Source organism: Monodelphis domestica, chromosome 5, assembly GCF_027887165.1.
Source record: "Monodelphis domestica isolate mMonDom1 chromosome 5, mMonDom1.pri, whole genome shotgun sequence".
Classification (NCBI taxonomy): Eukaryota; Metazoa; Chordata; class Mammalia; order Didelphimorphia; family Didelphidae; genus Monodelphis; species Monodelphis domestica.
Window position 1 is genome coordinate 199,983,083 of NC_077231.1, and position 23,652 is coordinate 200,006,734.

The 23,652-nt window shown below is 38.6% G+C and overlaps 1 protein-coding gene and 1 long non-coding RNA gene across 4 annotated transcripts in view; one reads left to right on the top strand and one right to left on the bottom strand.

The window, feature by feature from the left end:
* The window catches only part of SND1 (staphylococcal nuclease and tudor domain containing 1), a 547,109-nt gene that overhangs the window by 401,876 nt on the left and 121,581 nt on the right, over window positions 1-23,652 (top strand). The window lies entirely within an intron of this gene.
* Window positions 5,760-23,652, bottom strand: part of LOC103100585 (uncharacterized) — a 43,580-nt gene continuing 25,687 nt past the window's right edge. The window contains exons 2-4 of one of the 2 annotated variants that reach the window (XR_008912291.1): window positions 14,285-14,526; window positions 13,004-13,148; window positions 5,760-12,333 (exon numbers count right to left, since the gene is read on the bottom strand). This is a non-coding gene — a long non-coding RNA (uncharacterized LOC103100585). The remainder of the gene's footprint in view (window positions 12,334-13,003; window positions 13,149-14,284; window positions 14,527-23,652) is intronic. The other variant, XR_473054.2, reaches the window with a different exon arrangement.

The window sequence follows — 23,652 nt, forward strand, 5'->3', positions numbered from 1 at the left end:
TTACAGCTTCTAGCATTGAATGAGGAGGGAATATTCCAAATGACCTTGAAGCTGGGCTTATTTTTCTCCCTTTATCTTAATGCATTCTAATGTAAAGTTGTCCTGAGAAAATTGAAAAGAGGTCTTTTTTACTTCTTGAGCTTTTTGGTATGGGGCAATCATAACATTTCTTTATCTCCTGAGTAATCAGAATCAGTAAAGGGAGTTCAGCATGATCCTGCCAGCTCTGCTCTACACACTTAGGCCCTTAAAATGGAAGCGAGTTGAATCTGAAGTAGTTTGGAAAATTAATGTCATCCTAAGAGCATCCATGCTCCTGACTTCCAGTCTATTTTCTATTATATACTGGTTTGACCCTTCATCATTTGGCTGTTGCAAAATAGCAATCTCTCATTATCCAGGAGGATGCTAGTTTAGGTTTTTTCAAGGGCCCAGAAGGACCTCTTTGCAATTCTGGTATATTTGCCTGTTTTTGCAGAGACAAGCAAGAGTTTCTCCCATCCAAATCACCCATTCTTCCTGCTTCCCTTCAAGGGGAAGAACCCCTCCCTACCCCTACCCCTTACACCCCTATCCACTCATATTCTATAAGGTAACCACTATCTTCCCTGACATTTTGTTACCCTCACTCAGGGGTTGGATGACCCTTAAGAGGACATACATAGCATGATTGCAGATTGCTTTTTCATTTCAGTTATAAGGCAGTGTTAAATTATCCAATTAATACAAATGAATATATATCACCAGAAGCTATATTCATGTGGCATTTTTTTAAATTGCTAAATTGACTGAATTAATACCATCCAAGAAAGTTAGCAATCACTGTAACAGCAGCTGAGAGAGGTAAATGGGTGATCTCCTCCTGAGCTTCCCCAGACAGTGCTATATTCCCTGGGTCCTCAGGATATGGGGGAGTCAAAAATGAAATCAATAGCTCTCAAATTTTAAGTCTCTTTGCAAAGCATATTGAAGACAATTTACATACATACACTACCTACCTACAGACTTGTCTATCTGTTTGTATGTTTGCTTATCATCATGTTACTCTAGCTGACTAAAGACTTTCTCATCTCTTCTCCCAACTCTCAAAAAAACCTTCCTGAAACATTGGGATCTAGCATCACAGAATATTTGACTATCACCATTTATAAAGACAGCCAAGCATGGCATGGAGGGCTTTCAGATTCCATTGCTCAGGGGAACATCCACATACCTGAAATCATAAATCTTTATATTACCACATGATAAAGAGTTATAGTGGATTTTAGAAATGGTCTAGTCCAAACTTTTCATTTTTCAAATAAGAAAAAGAAGATTCAGAGAAATTAAATGTCTTGTCCAGGGTCACAGAACTACTCACACAAAGTAGCCAAGCAAGGACTTCTAAATCTAGATCCAAAATTCCAAATTCTATTTTCTGGATTTAGTGTACTTCAAGGATCAAATGTGTGTGTGTGTGGGGAGGGGGGTGCTCATTTCTAGAAAAGCTGTTGAGGGAGAAGAGAGGGAAAGGAAGAAAATCTCAAGGAAACAAATGTTAGGCATTCCTTTTGCCACATGAAGCATAGCCTAATCATTCTCATCTTCTTATGGTACTGTCATTTGCTTCCTTCTGATCCCTCATTTCTAGCATCTTTACAGTAAACAGAGGTACCCTCTTCCATGGTTATAATCTCTACTGCAATAAATGAATGAGATCATTCCAGTGTTTCTCTCCATTGAGTCCTCCTAATCAAGAGAATAGGAGTATAGCTTTCCACCTACCTACAAGCTTGAGGAAGAACACAAGCAAAGAAGGCCCTGGAGAGGGCAGCACCTACCTGAAGGCAGAAATTAATCTTACAGCTTCATTTGAAATCCTTACTCTACTTCTCATCACATGGAAATTACCCAACACTATAGATAATCTTACATCACAATGTCCTCTTTACATAATTTATAGAAATCATTCTGAGGAAATAAAAACTAGGTACACATTAACAGTCTTGCATAGTATTGAAATAGAAATGGGTGATCAGTGTGACAATATTACTTGTTGCAATGACTGGATGCTCTGGCTTATGACTAGAGAGAACTGCTAATATGGGGACACACCCTGAGGATTGCCTAGTTACAATGGAGGCAGAGGTACTACAGACATAGAGAGATATGGAGCCACAGGGGATATTGCCACAGGGGAATGCTCTGGCCTTTGCCTACTGATCCCTACTGATGATTAGTGGATCAATATTTCTCCTAATCTCCTACCCTCTCTCCCTCCCTCCTTTACCCTCTCCTCCCTGTCTCTCTCACCTCCCAGTTCTTCTTGAAGCCTTTGGCTTCTTCCTTCCCTCCTGAGTGAACTATAAAAATACTCCAGTTACTTTCTCAGTCAGGGAGTTTATTGTGATAACAGGATGGGAGACTGAGGTAAGAGGGATGAGGGTTTCCCTAAACTACAAGAAGAATTTAGGAGGGTTATGGAAATAATCAGTCTTTTCACCAACTGTGACAGAGAAACAGAGAGAAATGGATGGAGGACAGCATTTAAAATCTTCTTTCTTCTTCACAAAGCCACCAAGAAAAGTCTATCCTTCAGACTGGCTTTCCTCCAACTGTTGCTCAGTCAAATCTCAGAGAGAGCAGAGGTTTCTCCCTTGGTCAGAGAGCTCCCCAAAACCAAGTCAGCCCTACAAGGGTCCTCAGCTAGCCTCAACTGCCAACTCTTGGGAGCATTCCGTTTGGAACCTTCTTATTGATTGACAGGCAGGTCCCCAGCCTTGGTTCTTGCATCTTGGCTTATCCTGCAAAACCCCTCTCTCTTCAAGTCTCTACCACAGTACATAGGGTCTGTTTATTTCCTTGTTTTTTAGATCATCATGTTTCTAACTCTGTATATGGCTCTGTCACATTAAAAAAAAAAAGTGAGTGTGAAGTTGGAGCATCTTCTACGTATGAGAATCTGGATTCATGAAAGTAATGGGCAGAAAAGAAGTTAGGACAGTGAATACATCTGGCCAAATATATGAAGTCATGAAACCCAATGATTGCTGGGTAAGCAGGCAGGCTGGAAATTAAACATTTTTGCTAAAATACACATGAGGAATTTTTAAATCATCTTAATTTAGGCTGAATAACAGCCTCTCTTTGTAGAAATGTGCATATTTTTCTTGATGTGACAGAATGAATTGCTTGCCTTTTCATGAAAACTAATGCATCTCCATGACTTTTTTTAATGGTGAAAACTGTCTATTCATGAGCAAGAGAAATGAAATCTTCTACATTAAGTTCCATTCATATAAGTGCTACGAGAGGAGTAAGAGTACAAAAAAAATCATTATATCTGGTCTCTTACTTTTTCTAGTCTTACATCAGTATACTGCTTCCAGATTCTGCCTGCCATCCCCCACGAAGACAAGAAACTACAAAATATGTAATCCAGTATATTTTGAGCTTTCCTGAACTAGATGACTTTTCATTATCTTCTCTTTTACTCTGTTTTCTGGAATTATGCCAACTTTCTTAAGAGTTATTCTGACTCATTTATGAAATAGTACAATTGTATAGTTGTAAGAAAACTTAGAAATCATCCAATCCACCTCTCCTTTTCTATAGTTTTATTTGCTAACAAACACATGAACAGTTGTAAAAGCAGCTTAGTTTAGGCTGAGTAATATATGGGAAAGTATATTGGGCAAGTAGTACTTAAACCTGTTTTCCATTTCCTAATTTTGTGACTTTGGTTAGGACCCTTAGCTCCTATATATCTTCTCCATGTTGGTAATAATAGTAGCTCAGATTTAAATAGCCCTTTAAGATATTAATCACAATGTGCAGATATTATCTCATTGAGTATGACAAAAGCCTTGTGAAGCAGATATTATAGTTATTACTCTTATTTTACAGAAGAGGAAACTGAGGCTGAATGATGGTGACATGCCTATGGTCACTCAGCTTATAAGTGTTAGAAACAAGATTTGAGTTTAGATATTCCCTATTTCAAACCTAGCTCTCTAGAAACTACACTACACTGCCTCCTATATTTGATAAGCTTGCTTTTGAGTGTTGTCATGGCATCCTTGCTGATTTCTGTCTTTTGGGGGCAAGAATACTGTTTGTCTTGCAAAGAATTATACCCATAGTCTTCTTTGCTCCTCAGCTTCTTTAGAAACATGCAGGAGGGTGTAAAAAGTTTAAATTGAAAATCTGATTTCACCCATGTAGAAGCAAACCTGTTTAACAGGAACCTTATTTTCATTTTCACAAAAATCACCATATAAATAGAACATAGTCACTTGTTGCTGTCCATGCTGCCCCTTCATAGATCATGAATAATAGTTATTAGATGTACTTACCTAATTTCCCAGCTGTTATCTGTTCTTCATGCTTCAGAAATCTCTGTTGGCAGCCTGCACCTGGGTCCTAAGAGTCCAGAATCTTTTTTCATTTCTGCAACGTGGAATCTTTGTCAATCATCCATATACCTCACGTTGCCTTGTTCCTGTCATTTAGCTTAAAATCATATCATCTAGTTTTAGAGCTAGATCTTCTGGAGTGCTCTCTATTTTTATAGCTATGTTAAATAGGTGTGAAGTGCTTTTCAGTTTTCTTGAGGGTTGGTAGTTTTGCCTTCATTTTGTTTATACACACTCAAAGCATTTGCTTGGTATACAAAGTTTCTAAATTTTCCACTGAGAAGTCTGCTGAAACATCTCTTAGGAGGTAGTGGACATCACCTTGCAACCTCTTAAGAGCTGAGACTCCTTTCATTAAAAGGAAAGATTAACCACGACAAGACAATATGTGTATCATCTCATATCTCACACACATACACAGAATACAAAGATTTCACACCATATCTGAGATTTTACTAGAAGAGAACTCCCAGTGTGGAACTTCCTTGAGAAGGGCAAATCAGCACCTTCTTTCTATTTAATGATCTTGATCTTTCCTGACGCACAGAGGTGAAGTTGTCTTGTCCACAGTCACAAAGCCAGTAAGAGTCATGGGTGAGACTTGAACCCAGACCTCAGAAACTTATCAGGCCAGCTTATAGGATCATAGCTTTAGAGCTTGAATGATCTTGTAATTCACCTACTTTGGCCCTGTCATTGGACAGATAAGAGGACCTGAAGCCCACAGAGGGGAGGTGATTGTCCCCGTTTGTAAAAATTGGAAGTGGCAGAGCTGGGATTTGAATGCTGGGGTCCAGTGACTCCAAGCCATAATTTCATGTTCATTGCTCCTTATGCTATATACCATGCTACCCAAGCCTCTCAATAATAATAATAATAATCTTGTAATGCTAATGCAATGTGATCTTGTATTATAGCACCACCTAGCCAATGTTTTATTTTTCAAAGTGCTTTTAGTGTATTTTTATTGGTTGAACCTAATAGTGACTCTCTAAGATAGACATATAATTTTAAAACTAAAAAGGACTTTAAATATCAGATTGTCCAGCTCCCTTCTGCTCTGATGAGTATTAACTCCATTTTACACATAAGAAAACTGGATCACAAAGATAAAACTACTAGGAGGTTACTCCTGTATTGCAGTAGCTCTGTTATAATGATATAGGTAAATCCTCCCTTGATACAGATCTCACCAAACCCATTCCTTCCTCTCCTGGACAATGCTAGGTCATGTCTTTCCCTTGTTTTGATGCAGTGGTTTGTTAAATTTTATTGTTTTAGACTGAATAATTAATTTGGTGGTTTAAATTGGTGGTCCCCAGGGATTTAATTTCTAAAATCCCAAAATGAATTACTAAAATAAAATTGGAATTTATGGTAGTTTATTTACAATAGAGAGAAAAGATATTAAGGAAGTGAGAAAAGGGTAGAAAGGGAGAGAGCTCCAGCTTCCTCTGAGCCAGGTAGAAATTCTAAGGTCCTAATCAGGGAGAAGAGTCTCAAGAAGATGGACCTTTCTCCGAGGTTTACACCTCCAGAAAGGCAGGGTCACTAAGTCTGCCTTTCACTAACCAGTGGTGACCATCTAAGAGGAAAGCAGTCTGAGGTTTCCTGCACGAGCTCCTCCAGGGGTCCAGTTCCACAGCCAAGTCCGAGTGTCCATCTTCCAGTCTCTCCTCAAGTGTCTGTCTTCTCTTCAGCTCAGAGTGACTGATCCTTCACTCCAAGTGACTCTTCTGTCCTCTTCAGTCTTTGTTTCCTCTATTTAAATGCCTTTTTCTCTTGTGTCACCTCCCCAAAATTTCATGTCTACCAATCATAGCAGACGCTCCTCTCTAAGACTGCCCCTTCTTTCACACCTGGGCCACAGACCTCCCACTCAATGCATGAAATAGGTGTTTACACCTTTTTGTAGTTAGTTAACACCTTTTTGTAGTTAAAATGGGTAGATCTAATTCAAATACTGAATTATCTTACAATAAGGGGATTATAATTTAATCTTCACAATAAAGGAAGAGCTAAGTATTTTCATTGTTACAATCAGGAGATAGCTAAACCCAATCTTCACAGGTTATATCCACTGTGCTGTGCTGAGAGCTGGTCTTGAGTTCTTGGCATTGTAGGGATACCAGTGAAGCCCATTGGCTCCCTGTTGATTATTATACCTTTACTCTTCCTAAAAGACTAAACCATCTTCAGCCATACATGACTTGGAAGATTTCCTTTATGCCACTTTTCTTGCACTATTCCTTGTCTATAATGTGTAGCAATCTACTTATGCCTTCCATATCCCTACCTATCCATTGAGCTCCTCATAAGCCTCAGCTGTAGCGTTTCACGACACATCATCTAACAACATCATTTGAGAAATACAGTGCTTTAATAGATAGGCCTTTATTTCAGAAAGAATGTTGTGTTTGTTAGAATACTTTTGCATTTTCCCTTGCTCAAAGGTCTGCAAACTAGGTTTGGAGAGCCAAATACAGCTCTAGGGCAAGAAGCTAAGAATGGTTTTTACATTTTTAAAGTAAAATACAATTTTGTTTTTAAAATGTAAAAAAAAAAAACATTATTGTATCACAGATCTACTCGCTATGTCACTCCTGCTGGAGCTCACTAGCCTCTTCTCCCTTCATTATCCATTTCGTATGTCTGTCCAAGTAACATATACTGAATATCAAATCCTCTAGGTTGTCCATGTCTGGACCAAAAGCATTCTTCATCTACTTGATTTAGGCCTAGCAGTAGTTCAGTGCTCCATGCAGACAATACAATGTCATCTGCAAAGAGGGTGTCACCATATCTAGGGAAGGGGAGAAGTAAGTATATAGCACCTACTAGTGCCTAGAACTATGCTAATCACCTTACAAATATTATCCCCATTTTGCAGTTGAGGAAACTGAAGCAAACAAAAGTTAATTAGTTAAGTGACTTGCCCAAGGTCATACAGCTAGTAAATGATGCTGGATTTGAACTTGGGTTTTCCTAACTTAAGGGGATTGGGGGAGATTCTCTACCCTTTGCACCACCTAGTCAAGGAGGAATTTCTCTTCTATTTAGACTGGACAAGACATTTTTATGAATTGCTGTGACCAAAAAAGTAAATTTTCATTGCATACCTAATATAACATAGTGATAACATCTCCTAATTTAGCTAGGCTAATCTTGGGATGTTAGGCACAATCCATTGCTGAACCTGTAGTTGGTACTTTTTCTAGTTTAGGACCTGATTCATCAGAGATTTCATCCTGGTAGTGTAAAGATGAAAATTTAGGGGAGACTGAGGCATCTGTAATTAGTTTCTCTCTGCAAGGAGTATTATATTTTTTTGAGGTTTATTAAGGATTAAGGATTAAAGAAAATACAGGATAAGGAAACATGCCTAGGCCAGAGGCCTAAACAAGACCTCACCTACATTATGGAAAGAACTATATCTGCTCCAAAATGGAAGTCCAAAAAGAGACCCAAAAACCTTTGCCACCAGCTTAAATCCTTCCTCGATCTTGGCCCACCTCAGAATTCCCGTGAGATTACAAAGCATTTTGGGGAAGTGGAGCAAAGGCTTGTAGGAATTGAAGTCCAGAGTTCAAATCTCAATTTTACAATACCCCCGTTTGATCCTCTGGGAAGAAGTCCTTCCCCAAAGGATCATAAAAACATAATCAATTTAAAGATTACAATAATTTGAGGATAAGAAAAAAAAAACAAAACCAATAATTGCTGAACGCATTGACAAAAAGCCAGTTAGGGGGAAGTCCCTTTGGCATGAAAGTATACATACAAATAAATGTTCAATCAACCACACCCAAAGTTCAATTTTTTGTGCAGCTGGCTGGTCTGGAGGCTTCTTCATAGCATCTTCTCCAACAGTTCAGTTCTGGATTCAGAGAGGTAGCATCTTCTTTATCTAAAATTCTTCTCAAAAGGAATTTAAACTTTGTAATTTAAATAATATTTTTTTACATTCCCCCGTTAAGAGGGTGATTGACAAATACAGGATCACTTAGGGATGCATGGCTGAGGTATGAAGTATATGAATCAATTGGCAAGAGATATTAAAAGGATATCAGAAAAATCCAAATAAAAAAAGAAAAAACTCTGGATGAAAATATAGACTAGCAAAGTTTTATGTGAAAAAATTCTAAGTAAAAAGAAAAATAAATCTACAACAGGTCCTTGAATCAGGGCCCAATTAAAATGATCTAAGCAATGATGCATTTACCCAGTCAATAGCCAGGATTTCAGAAAGGTACCACACTATGAAAGGCAGAAAAGGAAGGGACCAGATTATAGAAGCCAAGTAGGAGCCAAGTTCTGAAGATACTCACAGATGAGTATCCCCGAACTTGGCTCCTACTTGTGGTCACCAACTATAAAGATGAAAATTTAGGGGAGACTGAGGCATCTGAAATTAGTTTCTCTCTGCAAGGAGTATTAATTTTTTTTGAGGTTTATTAAGGATTAAAGAAAATACAGGATAAGGAAAAAGTGCCTAGGCCAGAGGCCTAGACAAGACCTCACCTACATTATGGAAAAAGCCACGTCTGCTCCAAAATGGAAGTCCAAAAAGAGAGAAGAGACCCAAAAACCTTTGCCACCAGCTTAAATCCTTCCTTGATCTCGGCCCACCTCAGAATTCCCATGAGATTACAAAGCATTTTTGGGAAGTGGAGCAAGGGCTTGTGGGGATTGAAGTCCAGGGTTCAAATCTCAATTTTAGAGTAGGATGACCTATGACACTTCAGAGTTATCTCCATGCTACCATGAGATATTTGAATAGGTATTTAGTGGAGGTCAGTATTTCAATAAGAAACACAAAATTCAGTAATTTTAAATGCATTGTTTTATATGTTGTTCAAAAACAATTTGGGGCAAAGAAGGATAACATTATTTATTTCAATAAATTAACTCTTTTTATACCTTAAATTTTTCAAGGGGACAAATTGCTGCTAATGGAACTTGGAACCTTTCCTGTTGGCTGAAGTCTCTATATGATAATAGTTGAAATACTACAAGACTTGAAATGAGTTGGGTGTAAGTTCTTTCTTTGCTCCTGCTAGCAATGACCTTGGTAATTCATTTATCCTCAGTCCTCAATTTCCTCATCTGTATGAGAAAATTAAACGATCTCTAAGGTTACCCTTAGATATATGAATCTTGTGGCATCAGTTCTCTCTGAAAGACAGCCTTTAGAATGCAAAGAGAGCATTATAACTAGTTAGTGCAAGGATTAGAGAAGAGAAAGGCCTGCTCCCCTTTCAGGAGTCTGTTTACCCCTTAATTCAGATTCACTCCCTATACCTCTAAAGGCTGGAGATGTTTCTTCAATCCATCCTAAACTAGAGACAAATTTGAAGTGCTCAAGAAGTAAGAATTATCCTACCTACACCAAGTTTGATATAGATATAGATATAGATATATAGATATAGATATGTTATTTCAAGTACTTCCACAGTGTGGTTGTGACATAGCCAATCAAGGCTAAGTCAGGACATTTGGACATTTGAAAGGACACTTGTTCATTGAGAACAAAACAAAACAAAACACTGAAAACCAGAACTCCCTGAGCTAATATGTTCCCCCTAGGTTTGAGGAAATGCTTGAATAATGTGTATGGCTATCTTACTTGCCATTCCCATCCTTTTCAGGAGAGGTACACTAGGAGGAGCATAATGAATATGTTTTTATTTTATTCTGTTTCTTCCTTAGATTATATGTATTGTCATAGAAACTCAGAATTCAGGTGCATTATAGAGGTCACCAAATCTTCTGAATTCTGTCTAAGACTTTACATTTTTTCTGCTATTGCTTATTTTTTGCCTATCTTAGCTATTGAAATGTTTTTTATTTATCATTATTTAGCATATAAACTATCCCTCTCTGATTTATGTTATTTGCACATTTGATAAACGTCCTTATATGTGTTAATCAACAGATTTTAGATATGGCTTCTTAATCCACCATATTTTATTAACTATAATTTCATGAAATCATATTAAATATTACAGGAGCAAAAAATCAAACCTTTGTATCTTAATATTGGAGTACTTGAGAAACAGGAAATCAAGAGAGATACTTGCTGAAAATGACCTGCTTTGTTGTTGATTGTCTTTGAACACATCCATTATCCCTCAGTCCAATAGGATGAGTCTATTTGGAAAAGTTCTCTAGTCTGTTGAGCCTTATCTACTGCTCTGTTGAAAAAGTTTGAGTGTACATTGTACATACATACCATGAGATTCTTACACTATATTTATTTGCCAAATGTTTATTGGATGTTTACTCTGTGTAAGAACCATTGATGTAGACCCCAAAACCTAAACATGAGTAAATCAGCAGGCATGGCAGGCTGGGGACACACACACACACACACACACACACACACACACACACACACACACACACACACACACGATAAAAGGTACTAGCAATTTTAACATGATTTATTTAGTGGATTGGGAGGGGAACTGACTAGAGAGACCCTAGAGAAGAAAAGTGTTTATAAACATTCAGAGACTGCTAGTGTTCTGATTCTAGGGCAGTCCCAGCATTGGGTGACCTTCTCTGATATTGTTGCCTGTACATCCTTGGGGGGATGCTCCCTTGCTGAGGCAGCTTGTTACTATTTGGGTCCAGCTGCCAGGATTCAGAGGTAGCTTTAAAATCCAGCTATACAAAGTCTCAGGGCAGCAAAACATTGCCCCTGGGTATATTCCCTCCCTTCTTCTAGCCAGAGCTGGGTGGCTTCTTCCACTTACATAATATGTGTATATTCCTGGCAGGGAAGAGGGATGCCTGAGTGAGTGTTTAGCAAAAGTGATTTGTGGTGAAGTTATTTTGAGACCCCAGGGGAGAGAGATGGCAGCCAAACACTGCAGTATTTTAAACTGCATCACTCATCTACAAAGATTAATACATTTCTGCTTCCTGGGTAGAACACTGTGAAGTGGGGGAAGGAGTGCTCAGTTTCCATCATATCAGTAGTAGCAATTCTTTCCATCAGCACCAGGTGATTGATTTGGGCAGAATTTGGGGCCAGCCTCAGCATGCTCTCATATCCACTATGTTTACCCCCCAGAAGCCTGGGTACAATTTGAATAGACAGCAGAATGCTGTTTCATAAAAGCTCACTTTGGTTGTCAGCAGCACTCAGAAGCAGTTTATACCCCATCCCAAGCAAAACTAAGGGCCTGTTGCTTTCTTAAAAGGGAATAGTATATGACTAGGACTGAGGTCCAAATTATTTAAACTGCTTAGGTGATAGAAGTTTTTTTGAAGCAGAGTTGCCACATTGAGCAGAAAGAACTCATTCTTTTCCAAAGCACTTCTTCTAATTTTTGAAAAATTATTGCTTGCTGGATATGAAACGTGGAGTAGGTTTTCTAATTTAGTAACATTGAGGGGAAGCAGCATTAGTTTGAAACACTTGTTTTTTGTTTTCTCCTCACTATCATGGTGTGTAAGTCTCAACCCCCTTTCTGACAGCTGTTGTCTCTACCTCATTCAGTAACTAGTTTTCTGAAATGGATATTTGAGCTCAAAAACACCTATTTTTGTCTCTTTCCCTACAACTCAACAGCTAAAGAGTTCCTACTGTCCATTTATACCAAAGAAGAGCTGATAGGCAACAGACATAGAATGTGATAGGATATTGATGATAGCATACAAGGCCAAAAAAAAAAAGCCCCATCCTTTGGCATTCAGTCTACATTAATTCAGCTCTTCTGTCAGAGAACTCCCTAGTATTTGGTAAAGTGGAAAGCTGTCATGTGAGGATTCCTCCAGCTATGGTGATGGGCACTGCAGATGTGGGAACTCTTCCGCTGGCTTCATTGTTTGGCAGCTCCACCAGAGGAAAGGCTTTTTACTGGGCAAAAGTCTCAGCCAGATTCTGGGAGATGACTGAAGAGTGATCATAGATTTGGGGGAACAGCTGATCCTTAGGCAGGATAGAATGAAGAAGAAGAGAGAGAAATTTAAAAGAGTGAGAAGACATGATTTTAAAAATATTTCTCCATCTAAATACTCCTAGATTTTACATGATAGTTTAAGATACTGCTAAAAAACAGCCCTGCCAAGGGTAGAGAAAAGTCACAGTAGAGCGCTCAAGAACTAGAAAAAAGAACTGTGGGATCTGAGAGGCTATTGTATCAGACTGTGCTCAAGTTAATTATTGCTCTACCCCTTATCTCTTCCAATTTTCTGTGAGTCCATAGTCTTGAACCACTCTAAGCATCTTCCTTTCTACTCTCCACCCTAACCCTTCCCAAATCATGAGCTAAGGAAGCTGGTGCCAAGGGACCCAGCCTTGTTGTGGCTGTTTCAGCTGAGTTCACTCAGCTTCATTTGACAAGCGGGGACTGCAGCTTGCTGGTATGGCTCATCAGAGGCTTGATAGTTTAGGTTCCACTTCCACAAATGGGCTTATATGGTTTGGGTCATTAGACTAGGAATCCTTTCCTCTATACATTGACTGAATATCTATGTGTATACATATCGACAACAAATCAGCACAGATTGCAATATTTAGGGATAAGAAGAACACCTGCACTACTGAATGAAAAAAAAAATTCACAATTCAAATCCAAAGGATTCTCTTCTCCTCTTACCTCCCTCCTAGCTACATATCCACATATCCACATTGTCACAGTCACTCTAGAATTTTGGGTCATGTGATGATGGCTAAACTGGAGCTGTGTTTATCTTCAGTCTTCTTGAAAAACTTCAGTCTCCACTTTACTTGCAAAGTACTGTCTTTTAGTTTGGAGGAAAGAGATAAATGAGCAGTGTCAGGCTAATCAAACCATCACCATCACCTTGACTACTGTACTTCCCTCAGACCCTTTATTGGACTGTCCTAGAATCTTGAACCCAAGGTCATAGGAATAGTGACATTAAGTAATGGTATTAAAGGAATGCTTTACCACCATGAAACTTATCCATCTGACTTGCAGCTGGAATCTTCCAAGTGTTGTATCCCCCATTAGAGTGTGCAGTCCTTGAAGAACAGATTCTGTCTTACTTTTTATTGATTTCTCCAACACTTAGCACTTAGCAAGTAGTAAAATTCTAATAAATGCTTTACTCATTCATTTATTTATTCATTGAAAATAAACTCAAAGGATAAGTAAGAGAGGTTAATAATTTCCATTCACATTCAGATACCCCAGATGCCTCCCTGTGCAGTAGAGTTTTCTTCCTTGCTATCTCCCATTGTCCTCATCTCTACCCTCTGTTACTGAAGTTCTGTTTTTTGCATCTTGCTCTGGTTGCTACATTGACAGGAACTAAAAAGCCTCAATTAAGTGTAAGCTTTGCTCTATCCCAGTGGCTGTAATGATGACCAAAATCATCATTTCTGCAGGGCTGCATCAGTGGAAAATAAAGGATGCTGAAGCCCTTTCCTTTCCCTCAGGTCCTCCAAACAGGGAAAAATAATCACTTTAGTAGAACTATCATTCCCTGAATTGGCTTCTAGGCCATAGTTTGGATTTGCTGTTCCTTTTTATCCCAGAGAGTCCAGTGAAAAAGAGAAGGAAATGAATAGATTGCTTGTCACACTACCACCCAGGGCTTCAAAATGCCTTGAAGCTGCTGCTTTGAGGCAGAAAATGAAAACAGTCTAGGATAGAGGGCAGGCCCAATCCCTCCAAGCTAGTGCATGCTTTTTGCTCAGCCTGAGAACCCTCCCACTCTAATGAAATTATTTCTGTTGTAGCTCCTGGCCTAGAGGGTAGCCTCCCTATCAGAGGCAAGCGGGGTAGTCTATCAGACAGACACACTTTTCTCTCCCCTTCGTCTAGCAAACAGTGGCTAAGAATGATTTCCCCTGGCTTAATCCACCCAGCCACATGAGGGTAAGTGAGTAGGCATGTCCCCATTTCTCTTACCTCATTTTACTCAAGTCAGTAGGACAATCAGTCCTCATGCCACTGTTTCCAAAGAGAAAAGCAGAGTGAGGATGAGGTGGATGAACGTGAATCCAGTCAGGACACTCCTGGTAGAAAATGACATGTCAGGAAGGGTGGGCTTCTCACTCTCAGGATGTTTAATAAGCCAGGCCTCAAAAAGGCTGCCTCACAGCCTCAAAGTCTGGCATTTGACAGATTTCCATAGTGTGTTCTGCATAGGGCTAGAAGGTAACAAAGCATAAATATTGGCAATATGGGGATAAGAGACAGTTAGATGGGGGGAAAGTAGGCTTCACCAATGTAGCTCTCTCTTACTACTAACTAGTTGAAGTATCTACATCTGTTTTATCTTGAAAATACTTACATCCTTTTCTCAGATGGCAGAACAGGAGCAGCACATGTAGAGTGATGGGACAAAGTCGGGTGTGGTTGAGACAAGGTGGAATGTGAAAGGACAGTGGCTTCTGCTTGTTTGTCTCCAGTTCTTGGTGGTCTGAAGAATTTATTATTGTGTTCATGTTATAGTTTCCAAATAAAGGAGGAGCTTTCAGTAAATAAATACTTGAAAACTGATGAACAAGGTAGTATCTTCAGGCCCATACCTAATCTGTAGCACCCCTTCTAGCTGTCCTCCTGTTCTAGGAGATGGAATCATCCCATCTCTATTCCCTGATACTTTAGGAGCATTGATTTATTGTCATCTTTGTGCTGTTTAGATTTCTAAAAGGAAATATTCTCCTTCCACCCTCTTTTACCTCTGGATTTCCTTCCCTGCCCTACAAGGATTCTAAGGAGAAGGTAAACAGTGGGAGTCAGATGCAGTTAATATATCAGGGAATAGAAATGTAGCATCATTTATGAAAAAGTCATGTAAAATGGTATTTATATCATCTTAGCAGCAAAGCATTTGCCATTAGCAGCCAAAAGAGAAAAGTGCCCACATCTCTCTTTTTAGGAATTGTCTAGTCATTTAAAAATGTTAGGAATAGGGAGGGAGAAAATGTGAATTTTTAAATGTCAAAAAAAACAATTGTCAAAAAGTATTTCTACATATAACTTAAAAAAATTAAAATTAGGAGAAAATGTTAGGGAGGCTTTCTTTTTTAGAATATACCTTGTACAGCTAGAAAAGGACCTTTGTTTTACAGACGAGGAAACAGAGGCCCAGAGAGGTTGTGATTTACCCAAGTTCATACAAACAAATACTAGATTCCAAGAGCTCCTGACTTCGTCTAATATATTCTCTCTTCGTGATACCCAAAGTGAAATCTTTTTATAAAATCTCATAACCTCATTGCCAGTCTGTTTATCTACTTTGTTCATGTGGCAGTTTCTTAATATTAACCTGTTTTGACAGTTACTCCTTTAAGCTTTCTGTCTTTTCCTTTCCTTCAAGTTACATGAAATATTCTGTGTTCTTAAGCTGTTACCTGTACTGATGCTTAGGCTTTGGGAGCTGAACTTCTCTGACCTTTCTCTGTGCTTTTTAAAAACTGAATCTAACATCCTTTATAACATGATAACCAAAAAATGAGGGCCATCCTTCACCTGCAGCCCAGAGTTTAATTTGCTTATGACAGATGTGAATTTATATGGCCAAGTTTGGATTGTTCTCTTGGAGCAACTCTTGCTTTTCAGAATTGCTATCCCTTTTCACTTGCAATATATTTTTAGAAGGAAGTTAGTGAGGTGAAAGACTCTTGGAAAGAGCTTCTCATCTTTCAGTTTTTTGATTTATTTTCTAGTTTTCAAACTGTTTTAATTCCTGAGACCTGCTCATTCCTAAGTCAACTTGATGAATAAGCTTGTGTTTAAACATTTGGATTTCAAATGCATGAGGGGCTAAGAGTGAAGAGTTGGAAAGTAAATATTGATCAATTTATTAGCTTAATAAAAATCATTCTCTATTTTGCATTTTTACTTAATTTTTACAATGATCTGCCAGATCATTGCCTGGATTGATTTAGGATTTTTGTTTTGTTGTTGTTGTTGTTGTTGTTGTTGTTGTTTTAAAACCCTTACCTTCCATCTCAGCATACTTTGTTGGTTCTAAGGCAGAAGAGTAGTAAGGACTAGGCCATGGGGATTAAAGTGACTTGCCCAGGTTTCACAGCTAGAAAGTGTCTGATGCCACATATGAACCTAAGACCTCTAGGCCTGGCTCTCTATTCACTGAGCCACCTAGCTGCCACCAGTCTGGATCAAATTTGTAGGGACAGCTACATAGATATGTTCCCCATACTACTTTTTATTCTGTCCTAATCAAACCTAAACACTATTGATTCAAGTAATTTGTCTATTAAAATATAATAAAATGACTACTAAAAGAATTAGGGGCACTTTGTTATGGTAAAGGGGAAGAAAATCTGAATCTCACTGATGTGGTTACATATTAAATTAAGTTCAAAACAAAAAAGTTGAGACTGTCATAGAAACACTCTTCCCCGCATTACATAGAGGTGTGGTCTATGCTTGTTTGGTTCTGTATCTCCACTGTGCCACTCTTACATAAATGATTGGCTTTTGTTGATGCTTTTCTATAATACCATACACTCTTCTATCTCTCTTACTTCTATCCGTCAGTGTGCTGTCTGTGACTTCATTGTGGAAGGTTTATGGGAATATAGGAGTCTATTTCAGTACTTCTATGAAATAAATAAAGGTAGAAAAAAATTTATCATATACAATTTCTCCATTCCTGGTTGTTTCTCTCTATAGCCATTTGCCAATTTCATTATTGCAACTGCTGCTTATAGCAAATACTAAGATTGACAGCTATATTGAAAAGCAGACAATCCCACCATCCCTGACACAATCCAGCCTAAGTTATTTACAGCCATGCTCTTGGGATATGACAGGAAGAGAAAGGCCTTGTTAATCAGTTTGGTGGGAGAAGGGGTTATTTTTAAATCATCATTTTCAGCTCTTGCTCTGCAATAAAGAGAATTATAGAAGGTTATTATATGGCCCCGATTGTTATCTGCTGTACCAACTTCATGTAGTAAAGCCCTGCTCCTTTCAGCCAGGGTGACTCTGGTGTCTGCAGCCAAATATAAATCAAGCCCAGAGAAAACTATTCTAGATAGTTCCCATCCATACTGAAATGTAGGAATCAAGCTTAAATCCTGCAGCCATCCTTTCCATAACCCATCTTTGGAAGATGGTCAACAATTTGGCACTCAGCACTTACCGGTTTTGAAATCTTAAGTTTGACTTAAGCCCAATAGAGTTGGATAGGTAGTGTGTTGAAAAGAGGTAGAGTTGCATGGACCCAGGAAAAGGAAAGTGTTTGATTTGTTTTTTCATTCCTAATAGTCTTTAGTTCTATTTGCTAAATACGCTTTCCTGCCACCCTTACCCAGTCAAGATCCACAAATGAACAACATCCAGAATTCTTTCACCAGAAAAAAAGAAAGGCTTTTCCTTCAGTAAAACCCTTATCCATAGCCTATGTCAGCCCAGCTGAAAGGCATCAGAGACTCTGCATTTTCTTTCTTTAAATATTTTTCTTTCACTTCCTTTCTTCAGAAGAAAGGGAACTGCTGTTCTCACCCCATTGTGAAGGTTCAGTCCTGTTGCTCTCATTCCCAGTTAATTTTCAGTTCTGGCCTTTAAGAAAAGCAGCAACTAACTACAGAAATAAGAGAATCCCAATGAAATGCTACCTTGAAAAACCTAGAAATTAAATATACAAACTGAAAGCAGCTTCCTCCTCAGATCCTGTCTCATTCTAGCCCCCTCAACCATTATTACATTTAATCAAAAGCTCTATATCCTTTCATTATTAGTATCCAAAATAATGTGTCGAAGATTTGCCTTACATGTTGCTATAAATGCTACCAGTTTGGGTAAGGCAATAAGGAACTGAGAAAGGTTGTAAAAGAGAAGAAAGGCATTACACCATCCCTGAATTCCCTCAGTATTCTTTTATTATTTGAGCACCGCCACAAAACAAAGGTGGCATAGACTCCCAAGTCCTCGCCTGCTTAACTTTGTGGTCTATGAAAGAAAATAAAAACACGAGCAGCTTCATTGAATCCTAGGTAGTAACCATTAATAAGCATTTATTAATTTAATATTTAATGATATTACTTTGTGATATGCACTAGAGTTGTAAAAAAAGGTAAAAATAGTTCCTGCCCACAAGAAGTTCACAATCTAATAGGGGAGACAACATGCAAACAACTATGTACAAATAAGATAAGCAGATAAACTAAGCCACTGGCAATACAGGGAATTGGGTAAGGTTTCTTGTGGAATGTAGGCTTTTAGGTGAAACTTGACAGAAGTCTGGGAAGCCAGAAGGTGGAGTTGAGGCCCAACCAGTTAAAAGGCACCAAGTTAGGAAATATTTTATCTTATTTGAGGAATAACTAGGAGACCTGTGTATCTGGATAACTGGATACATGAAAGGAAATAAAATATGAGAAGAATGGAAAAGTAGGAAGGGACCAGGTTTTAAAGTGATTTAAAATCCAGTTTATTTTATATTTGAACCTGGAGGCAATAGGCGTCCACTGGAGTTTATTGCATAATTGGATTATGTGGTCAGAACCCTGCATTAAAAAGATCACTTTGATAGCTGAGATAGACTGGAGTGGGGATTGATTTGAGTCAGGTAGATGCATCAAAAGGCTTTTGGGTGGTATCAGTCAGTGGCAGAGAAGATAAGGGGTTATTTCTGAGATTTATTGTAAAGGTAGAATCATCAGGTCCTAGTATTCCTCTAGTTGTTCTCTCCATCCTGGCTCAGGTCCTTGAGAAAGCCACCTAAATTTTGTACCTACATTTCTTCTAAACACTGCAATTTGATTTTAAGTTACTAAATCTAATAATTTTTTTTCTCAGATATCACTATTCTTGACCTTTCTTCAATATTGATCATCATCATTTGGTGATCTTACTGGACACTCATCCTTCTAGCCTCCTCTTGGTTCTCTTCTGACTCCCCACTCCACAGTCTCCTTGCTAGTTCTGCATGTGACATCCATTAATCCTGAATGTCTCCCAGTTCTCTATCCTGAGCCCTCTTCTCCCTCTCTGTACTGTTTCACTGAGTGAACTGAAGTCCTCTAAGTTCAAATATCATCTCAGATGATTCCTATATTTATCTATCTAGCCCTCATCACTAGCATAAGTTATTATCAATCATTGCCAACTGCCTTTCGGAGAGCTCAAATTGGATGTCCCATAGACATCTCAAACTGAAAATGTACAAATCAGAATTTAACTCTTCCCACTTCTCCATTACAATTGAGGGCACTATCATCCTCCAAGTCTACCAAGCTCATATTTTAGACTCTTCACCCTGACTCTCTCTCCCCTGGTCCCTCCCACCCCCTATATCTCTACACAGCCATAGTCCTAGTTTAGGTCCTCATCACTATTGCCTGGATGATTGCAATAGACTGCTAACGACTTTTCCTGACTTTAGTCTTTCTCCACTCTAATCTCTCTGCTCCTTGGTGTCAAATTGATTTTTTCTAAAACATAGGTCCTATGTCCCATCTATGTCCCTATTGACCCATGAGCTCCAATGATTCCCTTTTGTCTCCAATAAGTTCCTCTGTCTTTTATTTATGGATCTTTATAATATGGCATCTTTCTACCATGCCACACAACACAGCCCTTTCAAGGATATATACCTTGAACAAGACATTCCATTTCTAGTCTATATGCCTTTGCACTGTTCTTCCATTCTCAAAATGTTCTTTCACCTCTTGGTTTCCTTGACTTCCTTCAAGTCCTACCTCCTGCAGGAGGTTTAGACACCCCAAAATTAGTAGTGCCCCCCTAGACCACTTTCCATCTATTGAGACACCCTGAAATAGTGTATGTCTTTTTATATTCATATTGTCTACTCCATTAAAATGTAAGCTTCCCCCAAAAGGGGCCATTTTTGCTTTCCTTTCTCTTCTCAGTATTTAGCTCATAATAGTTAATAAATGCTTGTTGACTGATTGTATGTATTGTTTTCCTAGTTTTTCTTACTTAACTTTGCATCAGTTCATGTAAATCTTTCTATGCTTTTCTGTATTCATCATGTTTGCTATTAGTTTCTAATATTCTATTAAGTGCATGTTTGTCTTAGTGCACATACATGTGTGAGTTTATTTTGGAATCATCACTGAAAGATAGTTTATTGAGATGGAACTAATTTAGAGACAGGACTCCACTGAAAGTATGCTGATTTTAAGCTAGCAGGCACCCCTAAGAACTGAGATGAAGATAGAGAGAGTAGTTATTGTGGCAGGAAGTTTATTTTGTTGTTTTTGTCCTTGATACTCTAGGGGACTGCCAGGTAGCAGCAAAAAGAGAAATGGGGATATCCATGCCATTCTTTTTTAGAAAATTATCTGTTGCTCATATGAAATAGCAATTATATACAAAGATAAAGCATCAATTTGCCTCATCATTTGTCCCCTTAATTAGCAGTTTGTCCTTAAGATTGTTTGGTCCTTTCTAGTGCTGGGCAGCACATGCTGCCTACAGATAAAACCTTTGATGTTTCATTTCATCTTTTTTCTTTAAGGGCTTATCAGAGTAGCTTTTCTGTTTCCAATGAGATATGGTTAAGGAGAATTGTTCTTCAATTGTGTTGGAAAATATTTTAAAGCATGGGAGTATTTAAAGTCTGAAATATATAACTATGGTGTTAAATATCTTTAAAGATCTGTCTGTAGTGCCTTCTGCAGAAGAAATGACCTCTTCAGTTTCAGGATTTAATAATGAAAATTCTGCTTTCATTAAGAACCTATATCTTTTAACCTAGTCCTTATAACTACTGTATATTTTTCTGATACTTAGTCCAGATTTTCCTTCCCTCCTCCTAATTATATCCCCTGTTTTCAGTTGAGGCAATTTTCTTCCTTGTGTTTACACCTTTCAAATATTTGCAGATTGTTATCATGTCACCCTCTTAGTCACTGCTTAGCTGAGCTGTACAGATTTAGCACCTTTTATCTTTTCTCTGAAGGCAAGCCTTCCCACCCCTGAGTCATTTTTGGTTGCTTCTCTCTATTTCCCAGTTGCCACAGAGATATCTAGAGTTGAATAGAAGATCCTAGGTGGGAGTTCCCCATATGTTTGCCCTTTCCCTATTTCCTCCCTTTACCATTGGAAACACTCAACCTATTGCCCAACTTGGACCTGTCTGTGGTTGTCAATAGTTAGTTGTTCACCATTTCATCTCACATGAAAATGTATCTTTCCTTGGGGAGTCGGTTTTAAGTTCACTGGGGGAAATGTATATGGTCATGTGTGCACATGCATGCATTTCTGATTTATATAACTATGAAACCTTTAGTTAGTTAGAGACCCTGTGTGAGGTGCCTACCCCTACTCTCCACTTGAACCACTGCAATCCTACTGCAAGAAGTCTTCACTTAGAGTAGGCAGAGGCCACTGTTGGGCTACCAGAAATGTTCTGGAGCCAGATTGCAGGCTCAGTGTTGCATGTTCTTCAGCCCTATGCTTAACTCAATCCAAGGATTGCTTAAGTACCTCTTTCAAATAGGTTGGCATTTAGGATCATTCTCTATCTTTCATTCCCACTTTTGGGCCTTTTTTATTAATGTATGTCATGTTGTTGCATAGAAGGTGAGGACAAAGTCTGTGGCTTCTGTTTCTTTTTGCATTTCATTTCCAATCCCTCCTTCCTCTATTATGAACCCCATTTGTTCCAGTTTTAATGCTCAGGCCAAGCTACGCAGTCAATAAACTTCACTGTCTAGTTCCCCAAACCTCTGCTCTTATTTTCAATAGAGTTATGTTGTCCTTGGCCATTACTTATTAGGCTGTAATCTGAGGTGATTACTAGTCAAAAGCTGTCACCTCTAGCCTACATAGTTTGCTCAATTCCAAACAGTCTTTTTCCCCATTAAAAAAGTAAACACTTTTGAATACCAAAACCCAATTATTATTAAGTGTGTGATATATAGTGTATAATATTCAACCTCATACAGTGTCTTTTACTTAGGAATCATCAATATATCCTTTGGAAGTTTAACTTCTTGGTTCTAAAAATGACTGAGCAAGCAGAGTGCTTGTGTTAATTTTCCTCATTAGTAAGTATTTCTCAGTGTGGTGGGAAGATGGTTAATAGAATAGTTAATTGTCAGCTCAGCATCAACTAGGCATTTCAGAGTTCTGCTGTAATTTGGAGTTCTCCATAGATCATTCCTAGAATTTTAGACCTGGAAGGGCCTTTGCCTTGTTATTAGTTCAAGCAAGTGCAGACTGTTTCAAGAGTTGAAATGCAAAGTGATTTGTCTAAGATCACAAAACTGGTTAGTAGAAGACCCTCTGCTGGTCCCACAAGGTGGCTCTCCTGGCTCCTTGTCCAGGGCTCATTGCACTATACCAAGCACATCCCTAGAATCACATTTAAGTGGAAGTGAGAAGCGTTAGATGCCACAACCAAAATTAAAGCTAATCATGAAGATTTGGAGTAATCAGAGAGCCATTGTTCAAGGAACATTTAAAAAGAAGGGAAGACATTTTGTGACTTGACTGCCTCCACTGGTTCTGACCTTTTTGAAATTCCACTGAGGAAACCTTTGAATAATAATAAGCATCTCTGCTCTACCTTCCCTTATAAAAGAGGAAAGGAAGAAGGCCTAGAAGGTTTGGAGAGGTTTTATTTTGCTACCAGTTGCATTTTCAGATTTTTAAAAATGATTTTTATTATTTGAATGATTTACAGAAGTTAGGCGTAAGCTCAGCACTTAACCTGCCTCTTTGGTGTTCAAAGCATAACAGAGTTAATGCCCTTATCAGCAGGCAGCACCAAGGTGGGTGCGTTATCAGGGAAGACAGCTATTAGAGGAAATATGCACAATTCAGAATTACAGGCACTTTCTAAACTGGACTGGGGAGAGTGTCTGGAACTTGGGTGATATCTCACTTCCTATTTACAACCTGAGGCTCTGCATGGCTCTGAGCTCTCTTCTTGCTACCTGTCAACCTGCCCAGGTCTATAGCAGCAGGCTCTGGTTCCCTAAGAGAGAATCCAGCTTTCTCTCCTTTCATACCAGTGATTTTTCTTTTCTTTCCTTCTTAAATTCCTTTGATTGGGAACAAGCATCCCACCAGGGACTGAAGCCTTTCATTCACTACTTGAGGGATTGTGAGAAAGGAACCTGAATTTTCCTAACTGATTTAGCTCTACAGCTGCTAAGTAGAAGATACAACAAAATTTCCCCCACTGTTACCATGTGGTTCTGTCGGATATTCAGCAGAGCAGGCAACTATGTGTTTATTGGCTCTTGGCTTTGGGTTTGGGGAAAATTCTAAAGAATCTATCATTTTGCCATTATTCTTTCACTAAGTAGCCTCCTCCCCTTGGG